We start from the raw sequence: 13,941 nt of genomic DNA, 5'->3' as shown, positions 1-13,941 counted from the left end.
GAAAGTGAAGTCGCTCAGTCGTGTCTGACTCTTTGCGACCCTGTGGACTGTAGCCTACCAGGCTTCTCCGTCCATGGGATTCTGCAGGCAAGAATACTGGAGTGGGTTACCATTTCCTTCTCCAGGGGATCTTCCTGACCCAGGGATCGAACCCAGGTCTCCCGCATTGCAGGCAGAGGCTTTAACCTCTGAGCCACAGGGAAGCCCCAATTATTAGTATAGTAAAAAAAAAAAAAAAAACCTTGATTACCATATGGTAAACAGATATTTCAGAGAAGGCGATGGTACCTCACTCAGTGGAGAAGGAAATGGCAACCCACTCCAGTGTTCTTGCCTGGAGAATCCCAGGGACGGGGGAGCCTGGTGGGCTGCCGTCTATGGGGTCGCATAGAGTCAGACACGACTGAAGCGACTTAGCAGCAGCAGCAAACAGATATTTAATCTTTGTTTTTAACCACAATTATACAACTAAACTTACTCTTTAGAGCAGAATTTTCTTATACAATTCTCTGAACTAAAGGAAAAAGAAACATTCTTAAAAAAAATTTAAAAAAGAAAACAGTTTTTCAGGGCATACGTCAAAACCACTCAACTTCAATTAAAATACCTATAGTTATAAGAGTAATCATTATGAAAACAATGTTACAAATAAAATGTTATATGAAAATGAATACATATGTTAGAAACAATGAGCATTTGAACCAAGTCATATAAGTTTTTAAGACTAAAACTGTTCCCACAAATCATACCTATATTCATTCTACTGCAAGGTTTTTAGGTATTTTATAGGTACTCTACTGACCTAAAGGGCTTCCCTGGTGACTCAGTGGTAAAGAATCCACCAGACAATGCAGGAGACATGAGTTTGATCCCTGGGTTGGGAAGATCCCCTGGAGAAAGAAACAGCAACCCACTCCAGTACGCTTGCCTGGAAAATTCCATGGGCAGAGGAGCCTGTCAAGCTACAGTCCGTGGGGTCACAAGAGAGTCAAACACGACTCAGTGGTTAAACAACAAATGACCTAAAAGCTCAAAATATAAATTATAATAAATAAAACACAAATCAGGAAAAAAAATCTTTATTTTAACCTCAATTACATAACTAAACTTACTTTTTAGAGCAGAATTTTCTTTGGGCCTGCTGATACAAAATAACTGTTAATTGATACAATCTATAATATATAAAATATTAGGAATCATAGGCTTTAGAGCTTAAGGGAACAGGAGAGTTTTCCCCTCCTGGTTTAGGTTGCCCTAATATTAATTATTCATTCCAAAGAAATCCCAGGGCTGATCTCCTTCAGAATGAATTGGTTGGATCTCCTTGCAGTCCAAGGGACTCTCAAGAGTCTTCTCCAACACCACACTTCAAAAGCATCAATTCTTCGGCACTCAGCTTTCTTCACAGTCCAACTCTCACATCCATACATGACCACTGGAAAAACCAAAGCCTTGACTAGACGAACCTTTGTTGGCAAAGTAATGCCTCTGCTTTTGAATATGCTATCTAGGTTGGTCATAACTTTCTTTTCAAGGAGTAAGCGTCTTTTAATTTCATGGCTGCAATCACCATCTGCAGTGATTTTGGAGCCCCAAAAAATAAAGTCTGACCCTGTTTCCACTGTTTCCCCATCTATTTGCCATGAAGTGATAGGACCAGATGCCATGATCTTAGTTTTCTGAATGTTGAGCTTTAAGCCAACTTTTTCACTCTCCTCTTTCACTTTCATCAAGAGGCTTTTTAGTTCCTCTTCACTCTCTGCCATAAGGGTGGTGTCATTTGCATATCTGAAGTTATTGATACTTCTCCTGGAAATCTTGATTCTAGCTTGTGCTTCTTCCAGCCCGGCATTTCTCATGATGTACTCTGCATGTAAGGCCTGGTGTGCTGCGATTCATGGGGTCGCAAAGAGTCAGACACGGCTGAGTGAATGAACTAACTAACTAGTATTAATTAAAACCTCAAAACATTTACGTGTAAATACACAATCATTTTCTCTTTAAAAAACTGGTTAAAAAAAAAAAACTAAGAGGGATGGTTCTAGTATTAGGTGTGAGTAGTATGCAAAACTGAAACCATGAAAACAGTGACTGCAAAATGGAGATGAAAACAAAGCATCTGCTATTTCCAAAACTTATACAGAGATATGGGCTGAGAGAGGAAGAGCAAGAAGATCAAACAAAGAACTTCATCCCCTTTCTGAGTTTCTGGGTACTCAATCAGTTATCACAGGGTTATCTAACTTTGGAAAGGTTTTCAATCTATTCACAGCCAGTAGGGAGGAGTCTGGAATTATTTCCCTTTGGACTGTTCTATATTGAAGAAGCATATTGTGTTGAAACTCAAGACTGCCAGAACTGAAAGAATGTTCCTCATTTCCATTATGTGATGGAAATGGGTTTACCTCTTTTTTGTCTTCTCTTACATTAGAGGTAAAGGAAGCTTTCAGAGTGATACTTAAAAGAATAGTAAAAAAGCAGCAAGAGGTAACAGCAGCAAATGAAAATGTTCATTTCAAAATTAATTTTTTATTTACATAGACCACTACTCTACAGAAACAATACTGGATCATATAATAGGATGATCCATAGGGTACGTTAGATTTTTCAAACATCATGGTGATTCAGTTAACAAGTACTGAACTCTAGGAATGACAGTTTATTTGTGTTCACTAAAAAATGCAAGCTATATGACAGCAGACACTTAATCCTTAACATTCACTACTATTGTGCCTGAAATAACAGTTTGATTCATAAAAGACACCCAATGATTGACTGTTGACCAAATGAATAAATGTTTCCCAGTAGGTCAGTGATGTTTTAAAAAGACCAAACAATGATCTCCAATGATGATTAAAATTCAGTGTTCCCTCTCATCTACTCCAATACTGATCTCTACTACTCTCTCAATTTCAGTAACTTGTATCTCCATTTCTTTGGGGTGGGGTGAGGTGCGGGGGACCGTGACACTATGTATGAAGGGAAAAAGGCCGCGTTCCAATTTCTAGCCTAACAGTCTTACTTAGTGTGATGTGTCAAAATCACCTGTGCAGCTGCTTCAAAGTAATGTTATAAATTTTGTGCCTACCAGGAAAAGTCTTAATTAAGTTTTAGCAAGTAAGACATACAGCCCAGGCATGTCTATCTTAACAAGTTCCCCATGTCATACAAACCATGCTTGCATCACACTACATATTTCAAAATCTTTAAATCCTGTAACTGTAAACAAAACAAAGTACACACACCCTCTTTTTCACTGTGTTCGTGCTAAGTCACTTCAGTGTGGCCAACTCTATGCGACCCCATGGACTGTAGCCCGCCAGGCGCCTCTGTCCATGGGATTCTCTGGGTAAGAATACTGGAGTGGGTTGCCATTTCCTTCTCCAGATGTTCCCGACCCAGGGATCGAACCTGTGTCTCTTTCATCTACCTGCACTGGCAGGTGGGTTCTTTACCACTAAGCTACCAGGGAAGCCCTGGTGCTAGTTTTTCACTGTAAACTCCTTATATCTTTGATCTACTCAGTTTCTATAACTGAACGGGTTTTCAAGACCATCTCACATTACTCCAGCTTCTCAGTATCCTCCAATTCCACATCATTCACCTGAACTGTATCTCCATTCCCTCCATTTTCATGCAGATCAGACATTTCAACACAAATGCTATCATCATGACATTTAACTATTTTGGTGTCTAAAACTATTTTGTTCCTCTGAGGTATTTTGCAATCGTTTTACTACATTTTTAACTTCCTTCTCAAATTCGCAGTTACCGATTTTCAAAAACTTTGTAAGGATTCTATCTCACTCAAAGCCCCTTAATTTCAGGTGGCTTTACTTCTTCGGTAAAAATTATTAGGACTTTCTGTTTTTTTGCTCACTTCAAAAACCTTTATTTTTATTCATCCTATTGTTCTGTGCTGACTGAAGAAGTAGTAGAAAAAGATACGAAAGAGAAAAAGTAGTCTCCATCACAGAAGCTGTTGGGTCTTCTAGATATATTATATTATTAGCAAATATCACCAGCCCTTCATAAAGGAATTTAATATAGTAGTGGCCAATAAAAAACAACAGCTTTTCTCTGCTCCAGTAATACACACCTATAAATAGAGATGAGAAAACACTCTACTTAAAAGACCAAAAATTTTTAAATATTTACAAAGGAAATGAACAAAAAAGGCACAGATTTAAATGACCAAACATTATATTCAATTGAAAAATACAACGTTATCCCCATGTAGTGCAAGTGGAAATGTAAAAAAGAAAAAAATCCTTGGAAAACAATCTGGCAATTCTTATTAAAAGTAAAAATATTAGACTGGAAAAAGAAGAATTTGCCTTTTTTGTTTTTTGTTCAAATGTGGTCACACAGTTGTAATGTCACAGAGTTCAACTAAGATGTATACTGTACAATACAGAGAGGTAAAAACACAAATTCCTAAGGATGTTTATATAAGAAGACTGGGTTTTAATGGCAAAAAGGTTAGTATAGTGAATGCCCATTAAGGGGAAGAATCAAAACAAGATCGTGGTACATTCATGATATTCATGGATTGTAAAGTCATTAAAAACAATAAACTCATGGAGCTGAAGCTCCAACACTTTGGCCACTTGATATGAAGAGCTGACTTGTTAGAAAAGACCCTGATGCTGGGAAAGACTGAGGCAGGAGGAGAAGGGGACGAAAAAGGATGAGACGGCTGGATGGCATCACCAACTGGATGGACATGAGTCTGAGCAGGTTCTGGGAGTTGGTGATAGACAGGGAAGCCTGGCATGCTGCAGTCCATGGGGTCGCAAAGAGTTGGACACGACTGAGCAACTGAACTGAACTGATGGGGGAGGAAGCAAAAGAAAGAGTACATGACAAAACGTATATCTAATGCATTTAAGTAAAAGAATATGTTTAAGTATATAAAGAAGAAAATGTTTTTGTTCTTGTTAAAATTTTATGGACTCTAAAGAACTTTGTTACTAATCACCCCCAAATTCAACAGGTCTTCATATGCCTTCATTATTTCATACTACTTGCCATTTCCAGAATTTAAGATTAAAAAAAAAAACAAAACTTTAAACTTCCAACGTGACTTTCTGATTCTGTCCATTTCACTGATTTTTCTTCCTGCTCTAACAGTATATAGCGGACTTCTTTTTAGCCCTTTGACCTTCACTCCACTCCTTCAACTAAGGATCTCATCCACTCAGTTCAGTTCAGTCGCTCAGTCATGTCCGACTCTTTGTGACCCCATGAATCGCAACGCGCCAGGCCTCCCTGTCCATCACCAACTCTGGGAGTTCACTCAAACTCAAGTCCATCAAGTCAGTGATGCCATCCAACCATCTCATCCTCTGTCGTCCCCTTTTCCTCCTGCCCCCAATCCCTCCCAGCATCAGTCTTTTCTAATGAGTCAGCTCTTTGCATGAGGTGGCCAAAGTACTGAGTTTCAGCTTTAGCATCAATCCTTCCAAAGAAATCCCAGGGCTATCTCCTTCAGAATGGACTGGTTGGATCTCCTTGCAGTCCAAGGGACTCTCAAAAGTCTTCTCCAACACCACAGGTCAAAAGCATCAATTCTTTGGTGCTCAGCTTTCTTCACAGTCCAACTCTCACATCCATACATGACCACTGGAAAAACCATAGCCTTGACTAGATGGACCTTTGTTGGCAAAGTAATGTCTCTGCTTTTGAATATGCTATCTAGGTTGGTCATAACCTTCCTTCCAAGGAGTAAGCGTCTTTTAATTTCATGGCTGCAGTCACCATCTGCAGTGATTATGGAGCCCCCAAAAATAAAGTCTGACACTGCTTCCACTGTTTCCCCATCTATTTCCCATCTGAAGAATCACAAAACCACCATCTGTCCCGCTACATGCCAAACACATACACCCATCTTTCCCATTCCAAATATTCCAATTCTAGCTGCATATGAGCCTGCTCAGTCACTCAGTCATGTCCAGCTGACTCTTTGGGACCCATGGACTATACCCCTCCATAGTCCATGGGACTCTGGGATTTTCCCAGTAAGAATACCTGGAGTGGGTTGCCACATCCTCCTCCAGGGGATCTTTCCAACCCAGATATCAAACCCACGTCTCCTACATTGGCAGGCAGATTCTTTACCTCAAGCCACCTAGGAATCCAAATTCCAGCTGACTAAAGCACAAATATCTATGTCCTTTCAGTTATCATCACTCAGCATTACTGGAGGCAACTTATGCCCTATACTTCCCAAAATGTTTCTCCTCTTGCCCATAACTATTACTAATTCTGTAATTCACTAACATTTAAATTTTAGTATTTTTTTTTTTGCATTCAATTTTATATCTCGGCTTCTACCTGCTATCTCTTACCTTTAAAACACCTCTTCCAGCCATGCCTTCTTTTTTGCAGTACCTATCCCCTCTACTACTGCAATACCCTCAATGACTTCCAGGTCTCTTCATACTATCTTCAGACATCTACACATAAAATATAACGCTGCTTATGTCATATGTATTCATGACTACCTATTAGCTTCCACATTCCCTCTAACTTGTTTACAGAAGCATTTAAGTTCTCCTTGTCCAGTGTATGGTCTTCAGTATCCCTCTGAGTGTACAGCATCTTCTTCGAGTGTACTCTACATTCAAGGGAGTAAAAAATATTCTAACAAACCCCTAATTCCCACATTTATGATTTTTAAGCTCTCTGTTCCAACTACAAGTGTTAAAATTTTTTCTGTTCTTCAAATGTCATCTCCTTATGAAGACTATTCAAATGTCAACATTAAAGGTGTTTCCTCCTTTCCTCCCGTAGCCCTAAAGCATAGTTTTAGAAAAACTCTTTTCAAAGTTGGGCAGTAGTAAAAAAAAAAAAAAGAAAGAAAGAAAGAAATTTAGGTTAGAAATTAGAGTATTTGTATTTTCTTCAAATGTTATTGTTTTTGACAGTAAAACATTAAATCAAGTCATTTAACTACCCTAAGCCCCAGTTTCTTATTCTGTAAAATAGAAATAAAATCTACTCTAAAAACCTCACAGGTAGTAGAAGTGCATGAAACCAATTTATAATTTATGTGTTAACATTATTATTCTATCATTTTATACTGTGCATATTTTTCAGTCACTATCAAATTACAAGCATTTAAAAGGCAGTCTGTAGTTTACATTCTAGCACATAATAGCTATAAACAACAAGAAGATCAAACCAGTCAATCCTAAAGAAAACCAACTCTGAATATTCACAGAAAGGACTGAAAATGAAGCTCTAATACTCTGACCACCTGATGTGAAGAGCTGACTCACTGGAAAAGACCCTGATGCTTAGAACGATTGAAGGCAAAAGCAGAGGAGGCAGCAGAGGATAAAATGGTTAGATTAGCATTAGTGACTCAAGGAACAAGAATTTGAGCAAATTCCATAAGACAGTGGAGGACAGAGGAACCTGGTGTGCTGCAGTCCATGGGGTCACAGAGTTGGATAAGACTGAGCAACTGAGCAACAACAATACACACACACCCCCCTCCAGAAGTCATAAAAGCCAGCCCTCCTGCATAAGAAACATCATCAAAGCACAGTTATGTACTATGCCCTTGTCAAAACAAAACATCTACAATCCTCCCCACAGATAATCTTTTCAGGAAAACAACTGTCAGATAGTATTTCTGGACCTCTGATTTAGTTCACCTGAAACACAGATAGGTAACTGGACAGGGGCCCTTTAAAACTGCTGAGAAACAGTTAAATAGGCCAAGAATTCTAGTAACATGTGTGTGTGTGTGTGTGTGTGTATGTTCTAGTAACATATATATATATATATATATGTGTGTGTGTGTGTGTGTGTGTGTTCCAATGACATATACATATTACACATATGTAAGTGATGTAAAGTGTAACTGTGACAGCAGTATCCTGTCCAATCCAAATTTATCCAACATTCATAGCTGAGCATTAGCGCTTTTGTTTACCCAAAATTCTAAAGGTTGACATCATGGTTATTTCAGTAATATGAAACAAGAGACTTTAAAATACAAGAGAATACAAGATAAGCACGCTAATTTTGTTTAAGCAGAAAGATCTTGTTTTCTCCTACTTTTACAAAAAGCAAAATTAATGATGGACAGTGTTTATTAATGAACGAGTTAGTGGAAATGATACTTTGGTCCTACAGAAACTTATAAATCTTGAACTTACTATGAGAACTTAAAACTCCTTGAGTTACCTTAGAAAACCACACAAACCTATTAACACCGTGTCAAACCAAAAAGCAAGACAGCTACTTAAAACTTCTAAGGCTTATCCAAAGGACATAGGAACCAACCTGAAGAGGCTCTCACTAGCCAAAATCAGGACATCATGAGCATCTACACAGAAAATGATAATCTAAAACACAAATGAGTTTAAATCCATGAGTTCACAGGATAAGGCATTTTACAGCAACCATGTCACACTGCTGGCTAATATTTCTTGGGATTTTGTTATTTCACAAAAAGATTGCTCTCATATTTGGTATCACATCTGCTCTTAGATCTCATATACATACTCTTGTACTTATCTACTTATAACTCACTTTTTAAATCTAAATTTAAGATTCCCTAAGTCATCCTTGTAAGAATTTTAATCTACTGTTGCTATAATGCCTGGTAAGGCTACCGTGGTTATGGATAAGAAAACATATTACTAAGAATTTAACTCTCAAAAATAATGGTCAAATGCCAAGAAGTAGTAGCAGCAAAATAAATTCATGGGTAACTAGGCTATACTGTGGATTAAAATAGGTATGGGTGAAAAAAGAAAAATGAAAGTTAAGAATGATGACACCACCTGATGAGAGTAGCAAACCACTTTGTGCGTTCGTTTTAAAAAAAAAAAAAAAGCTCACCCTGTATGTGATGTTGCTGAGTTCCAGAAACAAACATCGGGCAGCATGACGTAACAGAAAGAGTCCTGGACTCAGTCAGGAGACTTCTGTTCTAGTCCAAGGCCTCAGTTTCCTCATCTGTAAAATGAGGGTGCTGAATTAGATAATCTGAAAGGGCTCTTCTGGCTTTAACACTGAGAGTCTATAGATGAGTTCAGGAAGAAGCAGTAAAATGTAGCACTTCTGTTAACAGTGAAGTTAACACTGCAAACAGCAGGTGGAACAGGGATGAAAACGATTTTCATAAATTTTGAACTGCTGTAAGCAATCTTTTCATAACTTTTAAGTAGATTTTTAGGATATAAAATTGTAACTTTTAAGATTTTGTAACTCTTAAAATGTTTACCTGCCTTAGTAAGTAACCTTATCATCTAAACCAGATTAGGAGTGAGTGACCAAATTATGACCTCAAAAAAGCAATTCACCTTTAGCCAATGAGACTGCCCAAGTGAAATCTTAAAAACAGTATAGGAATACCTTTGGGCTAGTAATTACTTTAGGTAATAAAATGCCTCATAACTGATCTCAATTCTCAATTAAGTAACTGAACAAAGTGTAAAATGACACAAAAAATGATTAGAGAAAATCAGACAATTAATTTTACTTGTAACAAAACAATAATTATGTTTATGATACCCTTCTTTGTTAATGAGTGTACCTTCCCTATGCATAACATTTTTCTTGTTAGCTCTCAAAACAGAACCTGACTGCTTTTGACAACAAGGTTAACTGAAATAAATGACATTTTTTTTACCGCTAGTGACAAACAGAAATATAAAGAGAAGAGTATTTTTTGTTTAAGTTTTCTACACTGAAAGAAATCAAGCTTCTCTATATATCAGTAACAAATAATGGAAAGGCTCTGGTGCCTCAAAAATTTGTGGTTTCCTAATGGCAATTTCCTAAATACAAGTAATTAACTGATTGGTCTATGCTCTAATAAATTTTTTAAGTTCATAGATCCTCTGACACTATAGTTTACATTTACTTTTCATTTATGTTAATACTATGAATCTCACCTGGCAGACTTTTAAAACTCTAGCTATATGAGGACCAATAAACGTTATCTCTACAATCAGGAATCTATTAATATCAAAAATCTATCCTTTTAAAGGATGTAATATATATCTTTTAAAATATATAAAGATATAATGAAACAGTCTATGAAAAATTTGTTTTTAAAACTTATTTTATGCAAATCACCTAGTGAGTATAAAATAACTTGGCATACACACAATCCCATTAATCATTCACTTGAACATTTCACACTGGCAATACAGCACTTAATATGTTATTCAGAATCACTAATAAAATTTTTCTCTGGCTGGTAGAAACAAAGGCAAAAATAAAGCAGCCTTGATGGTGATGAAACCTGTTCTTGGCTAGTCTTAAAATAATTGTGATATCCATGTGCCCCTGAGACAAGTGACCTGTGAAACAAACTTTCCTTCACATTAAAAATATTTTCTATTTTAATGGGAGTATTTTGACTTATAATCCTAATGAGCTGATTAAAATAAACTTACACTTAACTGCATACGGCAGATATCAGTATGGATATGGATATGGAAAGCATATTTTAGTGCACTGTTCTGCGCATAAGCTGTTTACAGCATTTACTCAAACTACCTTATTTGCCCCCTCCTCCATGACTTTTTTCAGAGACACTTAAACATTAAGCTTATTTACTAATAATAAAACTACTAGTTTTATTATAATTACTAGTGGTAGGATACTATAAGCAGCATTATTTTTAGCCACTACCATACAGACATAAACCAGCTCCTCAAAAATTCAGAACTGACTGTACTGCAGAAAACACTATCCTCTTGGTACCAAGATCAGGAATTAAATGAAAATTTGATGTTTAAATAACTAGTTGGTACGTGGCAAGAAGTCCACTGGATTGTTCCTCACTAAATTTCTATCTGTAGAACAGAAACACATTTGTAATTCTTCCTAACACTTGTGTAAGTCGGTATACAGTACAATTTTCTCAAAGACCAAAATGCTTCATTTAGATACCAATAATACAAAATTCTAGGGACAATTATAAATTGCTAAAGCTACATACAAAACAACAGCACATTTGCTTTTTTGTCTGTTTGTATTTTTGCAGCATATTTGCTTTGAGAAAGTTATAATGGAAATGGTCCCTTTTTTTTTACTGCAATACAATTGGAAAGATTAAAAAGTCAAAAGACCAAAAATAAGTCCAAATCTATTTCTGGTGTGTGTATGTATGTGTGTGTGTATATATATATATATATATAAACAATTAATTATATATAACTTTTTATTTTCTAAAATGTAAATGTATTTAATAAATGCTTAATCTTGTTCAAACTTCTCATTTCAGGTTAACGGAAGAAAAACTGTCAATAGAAAGAAACAGAGATGATCAAACTAATGGCGAAAAAATCTCACAATTCATATTTCAGTATTTCATTTTTCTCTCATTTTTATCCACTTATAATTTATTCCAATATATACCTTAAAAAATTCAGTCTATCAGATTACATTTCCTAAGAGTAAGATCAGGATAAAGAATGAAAGAGTAGTTTAGAATGCTTATATTTAATACCGGATAGTATATTAATATTTTTAATATCACTATATTCATCTCTCAAAACTTTATAAAAGAATTACAAAATTCAGCAACTATGATCATCTGTTTTTTAATATAACAACTTATTAATATACAATTACCATTTTCCTAAAATACAGATTTTTTAAAATAAATTCTCATCATTCAATCTGGCTAACAATTCGAGCATTAAAATTACGCAGCATTCCTCTGCTGAAGAATTAATACAACACATTAAAAAAATGTGCCCTAAGTCATACTTTGCAATCAACAATTGGCCAATTAAAAGAACAGAAAGAGAATCTAAAAGTTTCTTCTATGAGCACTTTCAAAACTTGCTCAAAATAAGCAACTCCAGGGATTCCATTTCCCACATTCACATTTGACTCTGATCATACTATTCTAAATGATCTTCGTGAGATTTTTCTCTATCACTCTGAAGTCTTCAAATTATTATGTGTTTGTTTTGTCTTTCCACTTTCCTTGTTTATTTCTACTTCTATCTTTCCACATCCTAAACAGTTCAGAGCTCAATGCATAGGTAGAAAAATGTCACTGATAAATTCTTTAAAACATTTTCAGATTTAAAGAACTACCAATTTTTGTGAAAGCCACCAAAAACAAACAGCAGAGATATACTTCCTACTAGTATCTTTCATAGCATTTCATGATGAAAATTTCAAACCTTGAGAAAAACTCAAAGAAGTGTACAAAGAACATTTACATAGCCATCACTAAGACTTTAAGGTTAATGCTTTCTTCTATTTGTTTCACCTGTGTCTATTAACTAATCTTAATTTCTGAAGCACTTCAAAAAAAAGTTACAAGTATCAGTAAACTTCCCTCACATATACCCATATATACTTCAAACTGCCTATCATTAACTACAATAAAGTATTTAGTACAATTTTTCTTTTAAAGAAAAAATTCATACAAACTACGATAGATATGTATGGGTGCACTATTCAATGAGTTTTGACGAATGCACAAACTCAAGTAACTCAAATCCCTAACAGGACACTACCATCACCCTAGAAAGTTCCCACATGCCTTAATTCTTGTCCCCAGCAGCCATGCTTCCTATTTCTAAGCTTTGTCAATCATTTTTCCCCCAACAATAATTATCTTTGTCCCGCCCCAGCCCCAATACACAACAGATATTTGCCTGTTTTTAGTACACTGTATAAGGAATTATACATTATGTCCTGTTTCACGTAAGACTACATTCACTCAGCATGTTTCAGAGTTTAGTACAAATTGCTTCAGGTACCAATAGTTTTCTCCTTCAACTGTTGGTAATACTCTGTGATACAAATAAAGCACAGTTTCCCTATTCTCTTGCTGATACTCGAACTGGTTCCAAGTTTAGGGGTCGGCCCCAGTGTTTGACAGAGTTTATACCCAGAATTTGGTACTCGACCTCTGAGGTTCTTTCCTTTCTTAGACTTCCTCCCTCTTCCTCCTGCTGAGCTCCACTACTCTGCAGCTGCTGTGGTAATTCTCAACTATCTGATTCCTGAAGCCAGTTTAAAACTTCAAACCACCCAAGAGGAGCCTGCTCTCAGGCAGAACACCATGAACTTGGGAAACTCACCCAAGGCCACTCCAAACCAGTTTCTATTTCTGTTTGTTTGCTCTACAATGTCCTCATACTTTTTTTCATGTTGTCCAGAGATGGCTGTCAGTACTTGTGGGACCACTTGTCCAACAGGAGCCACTACTCCATTTTTGGTAATTCTAACCCCCTACTATTCTTAAAAGTACACATATTCAAAACTGCAATTGACATAACCCCCTTTCCCATGTTTCTCTCTCTCAAGACCCCGACTGAGTCAGTCAGTCCCTTTGAACCAAAGGAGCTCAACTAAACCAGAAAGAGAGGCCTCTGGGAGCTGGATCCTGTAATTCTGTATACGAACCAACACAAGTCCCAAGTTCATCCCAAGACGTGTATGCAAAACATACTCAAATAGGTAAAAGTTTCGAGAACTGAAGATAGGAGCTATTGTCAGGGTCCCACACTAAGCCTGAGGTGTGCACATGAGGAGATCCAAAGCAGCAGAATAAAGGCTTCGAAAACTGAACTCACAGTGGAACCACTGTCCGTGACACAGAAAGTTCAGTCTGGACCTGTCTAGTTTCAAACAGAATAATAATAATCTCCTGAAAGGATACAATAAAAAAGTTACTCAACATACAAAGAATCAAGAAAATCTAATTCTCAAAGAAAAAGGCAGTAACAGATGTCAATCTCAAGATGATCTAGATGTGAGAATTATCAAAGATAAGGTAGCTATTTTAATAGTCCATTCTCCATAGAGGAAGGGTAGGCACTTGAAATGATGGTAAAAACTCATAAGTAGAAAATATAAAAAGAACCAAATAGAAACTTTATAACTGAAAAATCAAGGGAAAAGTGATTTGACAAGGAAGCAAGTGTACACAAAAGAGAGCAA

General features: G+C 36.4%; 1 protein-coding gene across 4 annotated transcripts in view; it reads right to left on the bottom strand.

Moving 5' to 3' along the window:
- Positions 1–13,941, bottom strand: part of TBL1XR1 (TBL1X/Y related 1) — a 181,073-nt gene that overhangs the window by 66,696 nt on the left and 100,436 nt on the right. The window contains exon 1 of one of the 4 annotated variants that reach the window (XM_070372994.1): positions 8,860–8,976. The exons of the other annotated variants lie outside the window; for them this stretch is intronic. The gene's annotated coding sequence lies outside the window, so the exon portion shown is untranslated. Of the gene's footprint in view, positions 1–8,859; positions 8,977–13,941 lie in introns of those variants that run through there. 4 annotated transcript variants of the gene reach the window in all.

This window comes from Bos mutus, chromosome 1, assembly GCF_027580195.1.
Source record: "Bos mutus isolate GX-2022 chromosome 1, NWIPB_WYAK_1.1, whole genome shotgun sequence".
NCBI classification, from domain to species: domain Eukaryota; kingdom Metazoa; phylum Chordata; class Mammalia; order Artiodactyla; family Bovidae; genus Bos; species Bos mutus.
This window is presented reverse-complemented; position numbering and strand designations above follow the sequence as displayed.